The sequence below is a fragment of the Pseudorca crassidens genome, chromosome 14 (genome assembly GCF_039906515.1).
Source record: "Pseudorca crassidens isolate mPseCra1 chromosome 14, mPseCra1.hap1, whole genome shotgun sequence".
Classification (NCBI taxonomy): Eukaryota; Metazoa; Chordata; class Mammalia; order Artiodactyla; family Delphinidae; genus Pseudorca; species Pseudorca crassidens.
In genome coordinates, this window is record NC_090309.1 from 74,736,609 (window position 1) to 74,752,692 (window position 16,084).

A 16,084-nucleotide genomic window follows, 5' to 3' on the forward strand; every position below is an offset into this window, starting at 1 on the left:
TATCTGTGAGTCTGCTTCTGTTTTGCATACATTCATTTGTATTATTTTCTAGATTCCACATATAAGTAATAGCATAAAGTATTTGTCTTTCTCTGCCTTATTTCATTAAGCATAATATTCTCTAGGTCTATCCACGTTGCTGCAATTGGCAGCATTTCATTCTTTTTATGGTTGAGTAACATTCCATTCTCTCTCTCTCTCTCTCTCTCTCTCTCTCTCTCTCTCTCTATATATATATATATATATATCTCATTCCATTCTCTCTCTCTCTCTATATATATATCTCACATCTTCTTTATCCATTCATCAAGACACTCCCCTTTTGATGCATGTGTCAGTCCTTGGTTCTTTTGATAGGAGGGTGGTATTTATTGTATAAACACAATTTGTTCATCTATTCATGTGTTCATGGCTATTGAGGTGGATTTTGGTTTGGGACTATTATGAATAAACCTATGATGAACACTTTGAATATATGTTTTTTTGTTAATATATGCTTTTGTTTCTCTTGGGTAAATATCTCAGAGTAGGATGACTGGTTAATATGATAAAGGTATGTCTAACTTATAGGAAACTAATCAACTGTTTGCCAAAGTGGCATATTCTTACCAGCAACTCTCATACACTCCTATATGGAGCTCCATTTGCTCACTAATCTGACCAACTTTTGGTACTGCCAGTGTTTTAAAATTTTGGCCATCCCAGGTGTACAGTAGTTTTTATTTGCATTTCCTGCTGCCTAATGATTTGAAGTACATTTTCAGGTGCTTATATTACTTTTTTTCTGATGTTTCCCTTTAAATATTTTGTCCATTTGGAAAATTGGATTGTGTCTTCATATTGTTGAGTTATAAGAGTATGGTATATATTCTCGATACAAATCATTTTTCAGATATATGTATTGCAAATATATTATTGTAGACTCATTTTATTAGTATCTTTTGAAGAACAAATTTTTAAAATTTTGATGTTCAATTTATCAACGTGTCCTTTTATGACTTGTGTTTTTTCTATTCTATCTTAGCCTATCTGAAAGTCAAGATTTTTTCCATGCTTTCTTCTAAAGTTCTAAAGTTTTAAGTTCTCACATTTAAGCCTATAATCATTTTAAGTTAATTTTTGTGTATGGTATGAGGTAATGGACAGGCTTTATTTCCATATAAATAATCAGTTTTAGAGCAGTTTTTCTTGCAAAAACTATCTTTTCCCATTGAATTACTTGGGTTCCCGAAAATCAATTCACCATATGTGCATGGGTCTATTTTCAGACCCTGAATACTTTCCCATTGATCTATTTGTTTATCCTTATGTCCTACTTTGACTTTATAGAAGATCTTGAAACTAAGTTATATGATTCCTCCATTTTTTCTTCTCTTCCAAACTGTTTTAGCTATTCTGTAATGTTTGCATTTCCAAATACATTTTTGAATCAAATCACTTTCTTAAAAAAATCCTGCTGAGAATTTGTTTGGGATTGAGTTGAACCTATAGATCAATTTGGGGGAGAATAAACAACTTGAGTCTTTCAATCCATGAACATGTAATTTCCACCCATTTATTTTAGTCCTCTTTAATTTTTCTCAGCAAAGTTTTGCAGTTTTAAAGGAACAAAAGTTAAACATATTTTGTTAGATTTATTCCCCAGTATTTACTTTTTGATGCTATCCTAAATGGTATTTTTAAAATTCAATTTTCAATTGTTTTAGTATACAATTTATTTTTGTATCTTGTTTCCTGAAACTCTACTCAACTTATTATTAGTTCTCAAAGTTTTTCTCTAGATTTTTTTAGAATTTTCTCTATATATGATTATGATACCTATGAATAAAAACACTTTTATTCTTTCTTTCCCTATCTGTATGCCTTTTTTTCTTTTTCTAGCCTTATTGAGCTAGCTTGGAACTCTAGTACAAAGCTGAATAGTAGTGGTGAGAGCAAACCTCCTTACCTTGTTTTTGTCTTTCATGGGAAATAGTTTAGTTTTTACCATTGAATATTATCTTAGCTATAGGTTTTTCATAGATAACTCCACCACATTAAAAGATGAGAATAGGTGTTAAAATTTGTTAAATAATTTTGCTACATCTATTGATAGAATCACATGGTATTTCTCCCTATTTTCTTAATATGATAAACTATATTGATTGATTTTAGAATGCTATACAAATCTGCCAATGCTCGAATAAGCCCCACCTTATCATGATGTATTTTTTTATGTATTGCTATATTTGATATGATAATATTTTGTTAAGGAATTTTGCATCTATATTCATGAAGGTCTTCAGTTTTCTTATGATATCTTTGTCTAGTTTTGGTATCAGTGGTACCAAAGTGGTATCAGTTTTGGTATCAGTATTGGTTTCAGTGTGCCAGAGCGGGTGCTGGACTCAGAGGAATAAAATAAGTTGAAAATGTTCTTACATCTTCTGTTTAGAACAGGTCTTGGCATAGAAATACTATTTATTTCTTAAATGTTTGATAGACTTCACCAGTAAGGACACCTCTACTTTTTTATTAGAAGTTTTTAAATGAAAATTCCAATTGTTTTAATAGACCTATTGCTATTCAGATTTTCCATTTCTTCTTGTGCTGTTGGTAATTTGTGTTTTTCCAAAAATATTTCCATTTAATTTAAGTTGTCTAATGTATAGCCATATGACAGTTCTTAGTATTCTCTTATTATTTTAAAAATATCTATAAAATACCTCCAGTTCTGGTGGAATATAGTCTAAGTTTATTTCTCACTCAAGTAAGAGTTGCTAGAGGTCATATTAACCCTCAAGGGCTCCCAAGCATATATTGAGTCAGTGATCTAGGCTGTTAGATCTTGTGTTTCTGCAGTCTCCATGCATGGTTTCCATATCCACTGCTAAATGAAGATATAGCTAGAATGTCTTGCAGGGTTTTTCCGTGTCTCACTTTGTAAGTGAAGCATGCCATTTTACTTCACAGCTTTTGGCCAGAAATAGTTGCTTGGCTCTATCCAGGTGCAAGAGATCTAGGTGAGATAGTCTTCATTGTGCCCAGTAAGGAGAGAACTCGATATTGATGGCCACTAATTATGTCTACCTCAATGTGTATCTGTCACCATATTTTGCTTCTCTCCAATACTGAACAGGGTGCTTCTGACCATATCATATGTCTGTAATCCCTCCAACTGTTCAAAGGGCTTTCATATCCATTATATTAATATGTTTCTTAACCAATCTGTGAGTTATGCAGAGCAGGTTGTTTTAACCATCTTACCTTGGGTAGGTATGGTGAGGCCAAACACAGATCAAGAGAAAGAAAACAGAAACATACAGTTTTGCTCTACTCACAGTTCTCTGGAGAGAACGCAGCATGCCGCTCAGGGAAGCATTGGGGTGGGTAATGAAGCAAAGGGAGGTGCACTGTGGGCACGCACCTTTATCGGGGTTTCTGCAGGAAAGAAAGAGCAAGGCAGGGCCAGCGGATTTAGGATTGGCTAATTTGGATAATTTTAGTAGGCTTTGGGCCATAAGGGCTGTCAGGAATTGTCTGTTACCTGGCCCTGGGATGATTAGAGACCTGAAGTATGAGAGTTTGATAAGGGAGGTAGTTGGAAGTGTGGACTTATTTGGTTGCTTAAGAAGGGGAACTGATGGGCTTCCCTGGTGGCGCAGTGGTTGAGAGTCTGCCTGCTGATGCCGGGGACGGGGGTTTTGTGCCCTGGTCCGGGAGGATCCCACATGCCGCGGAGCGGCTGGGCCCGTGAGCCATGGCCGCTCAGCCTGCGCATCCGGAGCCTGTGCTCCGCGGCGGGAGAGGCCGCGACGGTGAGAGGCCCGCATACCGGGAAAAAAAAAAAAAAAAAAAATTTACAGAGGTATTATTTATTGTCCCCATTTTACATTTAGAGAACTGAGTCACGTTAGGGTTAGATCATTTACGCAAGCTCATCTAATTATTACCTAGAAGGCCCTAGGGTTAGAACACAAAAATCTGATTCACTGATGGATGTGCTTCCAGTTCAGTACCTTACACATAAAGGAGGTTTAATAAATGCTGCCGTGAATCACACTACCCAGTCAGAAGCCTGGGTTTCCCACTCTGTGGCCTCATTTAGAGGTGTGGCTCTTCCTCTTCTCATACAAGACCATGATGTGTCAGTGTGCCAGAGCGGGTGCTGGACTCAGAGGAAGTGCCTTCTCACTCCAGTTCTCAATGAAGGCAGTCTTTCCATCTGCTTTCATTACAGGGATTACAGACACATAATATGGTTTGAAGAGGCAGCACATAAGAAAAAGACAGCAGATACGGAGGCCAAGGTGGCAGCCTTCCAGGGGATGGCAATAATTAAAGCTGGTGTATGAAGCTTTTCCCAGACTAGATTTCCCTAGCACAAGGGTTAGCCTAAAACTTCAGTGCCATCCTTTTAAAGGGTACATGCATAGATAGAACCATCACATTCAGCAATGCCTAAGAGTCTCAAGAACTAAATGGTGCTCCCCACCACCCATTTCCCAAGCAATGCTGTTCAAGGCAAGCTTGCGGGCTGCTGAATTCAGCTTTCTGGGGAACAGCAAAGTACCAGGAGGTAGCGTGTTGTGGTGTGTAGGCCATGTGAGTACCAAGACCTATTTGCAAACGCTATAGGAAAGCTAAACTGAGTTAATTTCAATTTCTTGAATTGAAACACTGAATTAAAAAACAATTTAAATGTATCGCTCTTTTAGAAAAATATCAATGCTTTCAAATTAATTTCATTTTTTTAAATGTACCATTAACTCAATAAAGCCTTTTGGGCTTTTTAAGCTAATTGTCTTTGAACTCATTTTAAATTCAAAAGTCTTTATAATTTTGATAATATTTTAAAAACTATCCTCACTATAGCAGTTCATATTATAAACTTAGAAGGACACAGAAAAAACTAATGAGGCCCTTGTACAACAATGTTACACATATTTTTGAACCATTTGTATTATTTTTGTAGAACAGTAGGAGTTATCCCACTTTGTTTAATGAAATCATACGTGTGTATGTATCTGTATGTATATATGTACAGAGTAAAAATTTCTAAATTCATGGAAAAAATTCCAAAGACTCTACACTAGAATGTTATCTCTAGGGAATAGACAACATGAGTATTTTGCTATAATTTTTATACTTTTATTATTTTAACTTGATTAGTGCTAGCAAGTTGTTATAATTTCTATAACTGACAAAACATATAATTTAATAGATATTTTAAGCTCCAAAGCCAACAATTTGTTTGAATATGTTCAGTTCATTTTGCCCACATGGGAACAGGATTTAAGGCTCTTCTTAGCAGTTTGGCCACATATTATGAACATTTTCCATGCCATGAGTCTTCCACAACAACAATATTTTAAATAGTTTCATAATATCCCACTTTATAAATGTATAATCACTCACTGTCAAGTTTCAAATTTCAATGGGGACACATGTTCATTGAGAATAATACAGAAGTGAGGTTGGAAAGTAAATGGATTCTCTTCTCACTTTCCACTCCTTTAGAGGAACACATTTTAAAAAGTTTAACATATGTTTTTCTAGACATTTTACTATTTACATACAAATTCAAACAGTATAAGAGAGTATCCAATGAAAAGAAAAACATTCTTTCCCTGTCCCACACCTTCTTTTAACTGTTCTATTTTTAATGCTTCTAATAGTAATTCAGATATGATTTACCAACTTAAAATACCATTTGTTGATTTGCTTAGTGTATGAGACATACCTGTCACTTACACGACTTCCTTTTCCTTTCAACTGTCAATCGTCTTGTTTTAGTTTTAAGTCTATTGTTTTATTTTCTAGTTTTGAAATTATATTAAAATATCTATTTCTTGACCCATCTACGTACAATTACATTTTCCTTGCTCCTTGAGGGCTAGGGCTGGTCAAGGGTTAGGGACCTGGATTCCACATGTTTTGCATGGCATCTGCACAAATGTACCAGGATTCTAGCTCATTCGATGGCCCAACTCTTCCTTCTAGAGCAGCTCTAGATCCTAGTCTCAAAGACAGCAGACTCTGCATTCCGACTGGTAAAAAACCCACAGAGAAAGGATAGGTAGGGAAAATATGTAGCCAGCGTTCCTGGTTTGTCTTCGTCCACTGTCTTGAATCTATTAGGGCCCAGATCCGACTTCTTTGCATGTATGGGCACAAGGCCCACGGAGGCTTTAAGACAGTGACTAAAGAATGGATTTATCCTTTTCTTTAGACACGCTCATGAGCAAGAAGGAGGAGGAGGTCAGATCTGTCACCAAATGCTCTTCAATATTCCCCAAATTACTAACTGTCTTCAAAAGGGTAAGGTTACCAAGCAAAGGGCTGGGATTTTCTGGAAATAGTTTTTCAGAGAAGCATTATTTCAATGGCTTGATCTGTCAGCCTGGGATCACGCACAGATTGACAGATTTTTCAGACAGAATGGTGTTCCAATACTCCCGCTAGTTCTGGGCAGGAAGGCAGGGAGGATTTGGGGAAACAGCAACTATTGTGATGGAGAAAGAGCTGTCCTGCTCGCCCTTTTAGAAATAATCCTCACATCTGTACAGCACTTCTCAAACCATTCTCAAATCCATCCTTAGATGGATTACACAGGAGGTTCACATCAGTCAGACCTAACCCACCCATTCTTCAGCCAGTACAAGCAAGGTTAGGATCACTTACACTGCTTGTTTAATCATCAAGGATTTCCCCCACCTTGTTTCCACCATGTTCCAGTTCTACAGTTTCTTAACTGTAGCTAATTTCCCACTATTGGCTCCACGTCCGCTTTTCGGCAAAATCCTTGGAGATTTTTATGACTGCATTTCCTCTCTCTTACACTTGTTTTACCATCTAATTGCCTGCCTCTTCCTTTTTTAAAAATGACTCATCTATATCAAGTCTTTCCAAGGCATTCTACTTGGTGTGCATAAAAAAAAACTCTTTTCATGTTCGTCTTCCATTGGCTTATGTGACATTTAATTAAACTACATCATTACAAGAGCATACATACAGGCATAAATGGCTGGGGTACAATCACAGCTGACATGGCTGAGCATCCCACTCAATTGGTGGAAGTGACAGTGTTAATATATATCAGAAATTAGCCAACTAGCAGAGAGCCTTCAGCATGCTGTGCCGTCAGTCAATATGATTTACCAAAGACATGGAAAGGATTCATTAAATAGTTGGTTAAGGGAGAGCAGTTCAGAGAGCTTGCACTTCCATGAATTCTACAAAGATTAGTCATGAGAGCTCTTTCTGCATCACAGAGGGCACTGCTCTAGCTTGTATCCCTGGGACCTGAGTCTTGATTAGCCTGTATGTGGCTAGCACCTTGGCAGACCCATTTTGGACGAGGGAGGCTGGGAGGATGTGGGGATGGTTCAGACTCCCCTGAAATTGTCTTCCAAATTTCAGAGTTCAATGAAATTGAACTAAATCAGGATCACTAAATTGTGAGCTGAGCATAGCTCCAATGATATCTATTGTGGTGGGTAGAGTAGTGCCTCCCCCTAAGATGTCAATATCCTAATCCTTAGAATTTGTGAATAAATTAGCTTACATGGCAAAGGGAAATTAAGGCTGCAGATGAAATTAATGTTGCTCATCACTGTACCTTAAAATAGGGACATTATCCTGGCAGGCCCAATGCAATAAGAAGGGTCCTTACAAGTGGGAAAGAGTGAGTTGGAGGTAGATGTGACCCTGGAGAAGCTCGAAATAGTTCAGTGTCAGGAGAATTCAACCTACCGTTGTTGGCTCTGAAGATGGAAAGGACCACAAGTGAAGGACTGTGAGTACCCTCTAGAAGCTGGGAAAGGCAAGAAAAACAAATTCTCCCCATAAAGGAATGTAGCCCTGCAAACACCTTGATTTTAGCGTCCTGAGACATGCCTCAGACTTCGGACCTCCAGAACTGTAAGATAATAGGTTTGTGTTTTTTTGTTTTTTTGCAGTACGCGGGCCTCTCACTGTTGTGGCCTCTCCCGTTGCGGAGCACAGGCTCCGGACACGCAGGCTCAGCAGCCATGGCTCACGGGCCCAGCCGCTCCGCGGCATGTGGGATCTTCCTAGACCGGGGCACGAACCCGTGTCCCCTGCATCGACAGGCGGACTCTCAACCACTGCGCCACCTGGGAAGCCCCGAGGTTTGTCTTTTTTAAGCCACTAAGTTTGTCATAATTTGTTATAGCAGCGTAGGCAACTAGTACCTCTACCTTCTTATTTCTGTGACATCGTCTGCTTTCCTAATAAAGGAAATTACATTTATAGGATTTATTTAATGTAAGCTCTGAATTTTACAACCCCTTCCTACTCCCCGCTGTGTTTAAAAGTAGTTTTAAAGCTGCTGCTTGTGACTAGAGGAATGTAAAATAAAGGGCCAAACCTCTTTAAAGCATTTCAAACATTTTGTTGTGACTATCCAAGGAAAGCTTTGAAACAGCAGTTCTCTCGTGGATGGAAAAAGAGCAAGGAGCATGAAGTGCTCTGTGACGTGCCATGATTGATAAGCCAAGGTCCTGGGTGAGCAAGTGTCAGGCCTTGTTTAGAGATGGGAGGGCCTCCCAGGGCAGCTGGCATCATCCCCTGCTGTGCTCAGCTGGACTGGTCCCCAGAGCGACCTTGCAAACACCGGTCACCGCCAAGTTTATCTTGGTCGGTGTTGTCTATCAGCACAGAACCTCTTCCATTTAGACGGTAAGACCCCAGGGAGTTGCAAGAAGAAGCAACGCCAAAGAGAATGCACAATGTTAAGTCACTGGGGCTTTGCATAAACCAGCAGAGGAATCAGAAGGAGGGAGCAAAACATCCCGCAACAGGTACAAGGCCTGTTGTGATAGGAAGATAGAGGACTGTGAAGAAGTGGAACTTTCCCCAACTCAGAATCCAACATAAAGATAAGATACATGTGCAGACAAATAATTTACCAGTCGTGGTGATTAAATCCTGAGTGAGCGCCCAGGTGGTCCATGTTTTGGAGTCAAAGAAGGGTCTTTCACCCTCAGCTCGGGTATGTGTGTGTTGGGGGTCCACTCGTAAGGAAGGAGATAAGCAGAAAAGGAAGATGCTCAGAGTTCTGGACGGGTGTCAGAGTGTCAGCACATACACTTGCTCAGGTGACCCCTGGTTGACCAAGAGGAATGATGCGGGAGATTCTGTTATGGGACTTGTACTGAGTGAGGAGTTTGGGTAAGCAGGCTCTCAGCAAATTGTAGCAGTTCTCTAATTTTGAACTAAGAAATTATACTTGGTCTCATTAATAGAGATTCTCTGAGGTTCATGAGAATAGGGGTGACATATATCAGTATTTCTGAAATATTAAGAATTTAGAGATGGGAGAGAAGTTTGCCCAGGATGGATCTGTGGCTTGGGACAAGGCATCTCACCTGAGACTTGATTTTTCTTGTATAACATGGGGTCAAGGGGTTTCCCCTGTAACCTCAGACTTACGAATAAAGTGAGATATACATAGACTATTTGGTAACTTTGAAGTACTTTGCTTAAGTTATGATTCATATTTTCATTGCTGTAAATAGATTGACTTTAATTCATACCAATTTATCAGAATTACCAAAGTTTATAACAATTTTTCTGCCAAGGTATTTTACGGTCAGAGAACAAATTGGTTCCTTTTTGACCCTGTGACCTTCTTTAGTTGTTATCTCATATCTATTCTCCTTCTCTTGACCAAATTCCATGTTTCTACTTTCTCACCACCCCACTCACTCCTCTGTCCCCATCACACTGGTTTATATATCCCCGTTGGTTTATAGAAATTACTTTGGACAAGGTCACTAATGAGCTTCTAATTGTCAGATTCTCTAATAATAGTAACAATAATAATGATGGGGATAGCTAATGTTTATTGAGCTTTCATTATGTCAGGCATGTTTCTAAATGATTTACGTGTATTAACTAACTTAACTTTATCCTGTGAAGTAGGTAATATTATCAATCAGATCAAGAAGGAAACTGGCACAGAGAGGTGTCCCTTGTCTAGGTCAGAGTTTGCAAGCAGCAGAGACAAGACGCAAACCTAGGCAATCATACTCCACTGCCACACTTGCAACCACCATGCTATGCTACCTCTTACATTTAGATAGTGAGACCTTCTAGATGTGAATATTGCTTTCAGTGACAATCCTTGGCTGGGAATGGGGGATTGAAAAGCAAAGTGGGTGTGGGTGTATTAAAACAGTGGAGCTGCATTTAAGTCTAGGGATGTTCCTGCTCTTGTTTTGAGAGGTCTACAGATGAGCCAAGGTTGGCAGCTTTTCTGAGAGTTCTTGGTCTGGGGCTGTGACTGGGCAAGTGTGGAAGGGCAGGATGAAGAGGCTGTAATGGGGGGCCAAGGAGAACCTCACTGGGCATTTGGATGAGTCACCAGCAGGGAGGAGCAGGCAGGGTCAGCAGGGTAGTTCATGGGAAACCAGGGGGACTTTCAAAACCTCTTTGTGGCACCCTGGGGGCTTCAGGATCTGTGGTTTCCTAGTGCATGAGTGTCCCTGTCTTCAGGCTTCGTGATGATGATAAACAACTTACGTTCCTTGGTGGTCCTCACATCTTCAGGACTTGGGTTAAAATGGCAAACTGGCACTTCTAATAGAGCAGACAGCATGCTCCTGTACCCTTGTTAACTTCCTCTTTGCCTCCCTAGGGGTACAGTGAAGCTGGACAGAAAAAGCAGAGCCCATTGCCGTCTGCCTGTGTACATGTCTGCATCCTACAGAGATGTGAGAGAAAAGGAAGGAAGAGACATTTTGAAATGCTATTTTGAGGGAAAAGCCTCAAAAATGAAATGGAGCTGTAGTCAACTAGAATACAGATGTGTTAGCTCGCCTGTTCTGGGATAAGTTATTTTTTCAGATGTACATAAAGCAATTTAGCCACTCATAAATTTGATGAGTCAAGACATAATCCTTTAAAAAGCAATGTTGGGTAATTTGCCTGTTATTTTATGGAAACCATTTAGTAACCACATAATGTAGGTGAGAGTCGACAGTGTAAATATACCTCACACTCCCAATCAATGGGGAGTCACTAAGAGAGGATTCAGGGAGCACCCTGGGGCAACTTCATGTACCATGTCTGTGAGTGTACAAATCTGTGTGCGTGTGCACATGGATGTGAATGTAGGCATGGATGAAGGCCGCTTTGTTTGTGTAAAGACAGTTTATTTTGTCAACAGAATGAAAATAATTTGACATGGCAATTCTGGCTCTCCATGACTGGGAAAATGTTGGTTTTTGTCTCCAGAATAAAGTACCTCGGGTCTGGAAATCTTACAGCTAATTAAATAATTTTTTCAAATGGACACCAAAGAGGACAGTGTCTATTTTGGGAGCCCAATTTCTTCCATGAATTTCCTACTCCTCCCAAAACCCATACCCCTGTTGGAAACATGACTGAGATGCTCTGCTAGTCCTATGGAAGTCCCCCCAATCTATGTTCTCTGGGCAGAGGATCAAATTACCTACCATGATCCCTTCTCACTCTCTTCCTCTTAATAATAGAACATTACCCTCACCCTGAGATTTAGCTGGGAACGTGTACACATCTACAGAGATAGAGGTTGATTACTCAGCCTCCTTATGGTTTAGCTGTGGCATGTGGTTAAATTTTGACCAAGAAAGTGACAATAGAAGTGATATAGGTAAACTTCTGGACTGAGTTTTCTAATGAAGCTATGTGTCTTTCTCTCTTTCTTTCCCCCTCCCCTCTGACTAGGAAATGGTAATCGAAGCTGCTCCCTTGGACCCATTGATGGAAGCTTCAGATTGAGGATGGCAGAGGTGCTCAAACTTCCTGAACTGTTGGATGAGACAGAAATGAACTTCTCTTTTATTTAAGCCTCTGGATTTTGGGTCTCTTTGTTATACCAACTTTCCTGTAACCTAACTAAAAGATCTATATGCAGGACCAATTTGTGCCCTAAAATATTCTGGTTGACATCTCCCCCCAAAGCCTAGATCTACTCCCTGAAGACTAGAGAGAGCTGCATGAGAGCAGAGCTCAAGACATTGTGGTTTGTTTAAACTATGACTCCTTGGAAAGTTAAGAAATGGAATTCATTGCAGTAGCTGGGAGAACATCACCAAGAAATTCACCATTAAATGTTTTGTTGTTGCTGATTGTGTAACTTCTGATTTTGATATAATTTCAAAATTATACAAAACTTACAGATAGGTTGCAAGAGTAGTGCAGGAACATTTGCAAACCCCCTTTTCGGATTTACCAACTGTTGTGCCCATTTTACTTTCTCATTCTCCTCTATTGTGTGTGTGTCTACTAATATATTCTTTTTTTCTGAATTACTTGAGAGTGAGAAGACTGTCTTTATGATTTTTTACTTTTTGGAAAAACATAGCCCAGTTATTTGTAGAATGTTCCTCAAACATGATTAGATTTAGGTTGTATATTTTGAGCAGGAACGTCATAGAAGTGATGCTGTGCCTTCTCAGTGCCTCATATCAGAAGTCAAGTGATGCCCATTTGTCACTTTGATCATCAGGTAAAGGTATTATCCACCAGGTTTTTCCATTGTAAGGTTACTCTTCTTCTCTGTTTATTTAGTAAAGAATGTGTGGGCAGATACTTTGGGGCCATGTAAATATCCTGTTACTCATCACACTTTTAAACCAGTTTTAACATCCACTGTTACATTTTATATACTAGGAATTTTTAACAAAGACTTACTTGAAGAAAGTGCAGGTGCTTAGGACTATCTACCTTGGAAGAAAGAGACCTGGAGTCTAGTTTCAGCCCATCAACCCCAGACTTTGATTTCCTTTTTTGTAAAGTGGATGGTCATGTTCTTGGGTGAAATGACTTCTGTCTGGTTCTCTGAATCCAAGGATCTGGCGTTTATAGACAGGGGTACTCCTGGCATCTTCAGAAGGAGAGTTCTTTGAGGTGCAAAACTGTCACATGCTTTGTAGGATCCTTGGCATCCCTGGCTGTTGTTTACTAAAATTCCAGAAGTTTTCTGCCCTGGAGAGGTTTTAAAATATGGCTGTTCATTGTTTGACACCTCTCCTGTCAAGAGGTGAGGCCCATGTTACCTGTCCCTGAATCTGGGTGTGCCTGTGCTCAAGTTGGCTGATACAGTACAGCAAAAGTGACACTGTGTGACTTCTGAGCTTTGGTCCTAAAATGCCATGTAACGTCCCCCTTGTTTGCAGGAAGTCTTAATCTTGGAGGCTTGAGATAGCATGTAAGATGTTGGCTTCCCTGAGGGTGCTACGCTATATACAGTTGCTCTGGTCAACAGTCCCAGCTGAGGCCACCTTTGAGTCATCTTGGCCCAGGTACCAAATATGTGAATGAAGAAGTCTCTACATGATTCCGGCCTCCGGTTATTTGAGAACTTCTCAGCTATTTGAATCTTCCTAGCTGAGATCCTGGGTTGTTGTGGAGTAGAGGCAACTGTACCCCTTCTGAATTTTTTTTTTTTTTTTTTTTTTTGTGGTATGCGGGCCTCTCACTGTCGTGGCCTCTCCCGTTGCGGAGCACAGGCTCCGGACGCGCAGGCTCAGTGGCCATGGCTCACGGGCCCAGCCGCTCCGCGGCATGAACCCATGTCCCCTGCATCGGCAGGCGGACTCTCAACCACTGCGCCACCAGGGAAGCCCCCTTCTGAATTTTTGACCCACAAAAATGTGAGCATAATAAAATGGTCGTTGTTTTATGCCATTTTAATTTGGAGGGCATTGCTATGCAGTGATACCTGGGACATCCATACCTTTCCAAGTCCCCCTGAAGGACTGTACCACCCTCAAGTGGGAGCCACTGTGGATTCTAGCCTAATGCTTTCACTTTCTACTACTTGTCGACAAAATATATTTTAAGTCAAAATATTATGATACAGTGAGTGTTGTCTGTTTCTCCTATGTGTCCTCAGAGGGAACAAGGGCATTACTTTTGTGGGTTTTTTTGTAATGTCAGCAACCCTTGTTTACTCTCTAAAGTTTATTAGGAACCATGGCATGTTCATGGGACACTGATTACTTCCAAATAATAAGTACTTATAATAAGCAATATCAGTCATACTGTGCTTTTGGAATAGCTGTGATCCTGAAAAGGTGGTAATACAATGAATTCTATAGAGGGAATCCTATTTCTTTAGAGGCTTGACTTACATATTTGAAGATGTATTCCAGACTCTTCTGTCTCACTGCCTTTAAAGACTTTAAGACTGACACTAAAGTCTGGGTAAGTGAGGACAGTGAGAGCTTTGAGTGATCCCTGTCTGGACTTGACATAGGTACTGTAACTGCCTTCTCTTGACATCTAATGGCTGCCCAACCTGAGAGGGAGGTGGAACCCTAAACATTCCCCATTCATTCGTTCATTCATTCAACAAACCAGGAATTGTATTAGGTTTTGGTGATAGAGCACTGGAGAAGGAAGGCACAGTTTCTTCCCTCATGGAGCTTACATTCAACCTAGCAGGATGCACAATAAGTGGGTAGTTTACAAGTTTTGTGATTACAGTAACACTGTGCCTCTCACTGTCTGTGGCAAAGGACCTGTTTGTTCTTCCTATCTATGGGTCATCTATCTGGCATTTCTGATTTCTCACCTGTCACGGGTAGATATATCCTATTACACATGACTGAATACAATTTGAGCCACTGTGATTTACCACTAAGTCTGACAACACCCAGATTAGTCTGTATGCTGTTCAAAAAAGATGAATCCACAGATTACTGGCTGGTTGTTGTGGAATGTCAAATTGCTATCCAAGTATTGACATATTTGCTTGTAATGTCTCTGTTCATCTCATTGCAGATCACTGACAAATAGTTCATACTCTAGCCCTGGTCCACAGACCACACTTTGAGTAGTACAACTGTAGAGAAGTAGTATAGGAGGGTATCATGTTGTCAGTTGTTGCCCTTCTTCACATATTTCTCAACAAAAATTAGAAAATTGGAGGGAGTTTTCTCACAATGTGACTGTCTTATGTTCCATCTTATTTTTAATTCCAGCTTGATATGGGAGAATTAATGAGCAGAGGCTGGGAGTCATCACCTTACCTCTTAGAATCCACCTGTTGCTTACAAGGACATGCAGGTTCCTTTCACGTTGTTCCCAGGATCATTCCGTCCAGGGCCTGGCAGGGATGATGCAGACAGAGTTAACTTTCGGTATTCCAAGTTCCTACGTACCTAATATTGATATCATGATTCTCTAATGCTGGGTACCCTCTCAGGAGGGTACAAGGAAGAAGGTAACTCAAAACAGCTTTACATCATTCCACTTATGAAATTCTCACTGATATCATCTGAATTTTATAGGTAAAGAAATGGTAACATACTAAGTAAGGAACTCTCTTGGGTGAAAAAATAAGAAAAGGAACACTCAAATTTTGAATAATTTTTTTCCAGGATTTAAAAAACTGGAAAAAAACAATTTCAAAGCGTGGAAGAGGGTAGCTTTTCATGAGCTAGAATTTCTCAGTAATTCCAATTATAAATATTTTTCTTATGAATAATTTCTCCTTAAAATTAAATAATCCAAAATGCAATGAATTATGCAGCAGCTAGGCAGAATATTACACTAGCTTGCTTTGTGCAAAATGAGAAAAAGAGTCTGTTCTATCCCAGATTCTATCTACCAGCCTGAGGTGAGAGGGCTGGCCTTAGGAGTATCATGTGGTGAGGCCTCTGGGGAAGATCACGTAGCCCCTCTATTTCTCATGTCTAATCTGGCCACAGGGCAGAATTTCACAACAGAGCAGGGAAATCAGCTAATCACTGACACCTTGCCAGCTGTGGAGTACATTCAGTGAGGAATTGGAACTGGCAAATGAAGTCTTGCTGCTTGTGTCCAGATCTATTTACCTGAAAAAAATCATTCCCACCAAAAAAAAGAAAAAGAAAAAATCCAAAGAGCAAACAACAACATCCAAACCAAACAAGAAATTTAAAGGCCACTATCAAGCGTCTTTTCTCCTGCTTTTCCTTCAAAATACCAGTGTTTATTTAATAGACCCACAGCCCCAGGGTGGAAACAAACAGATCAATCACCAGAGTGTTCCATTGTGCCCATTATCCTGACATCCAGTTGATGGTATTTATCTGAGTCTGAAAGTCAT

General features: G+C 39.9%; 1 long non-coding RNA gene across 3 annotated transcripts in view; it reads left to right on the forward strand.

Annotated features, from left to right (window-relative positions):
* LOC137205420 (uncharacterized) overlaps positions 1-14,060 on the forward strand; it is a 429,493-nt gene extending 415,433 nt beyond the window's left edge. For 2 of the 3 annotated variants that reach the window (XR_010934128.1, XR_010934127.1), the window contains 3 exons: positions 6,212-6,300; positions 7,941-8,132; positions 11,713-14,060. This is a non-coding gene — a long non-coding RNA (uncharacterized lncRNA). The remainder of the gene's footprint in view (positions 1-6,211; positions 6,301-7,940; positions 8,133-11,712) is intronic. The other variant, XR_010934129.1, reaches the window with a different exon arrangement.
* The last annotated feature ends 2,024 nt before the right edge of the window (positions 14,061-16,084 follow it).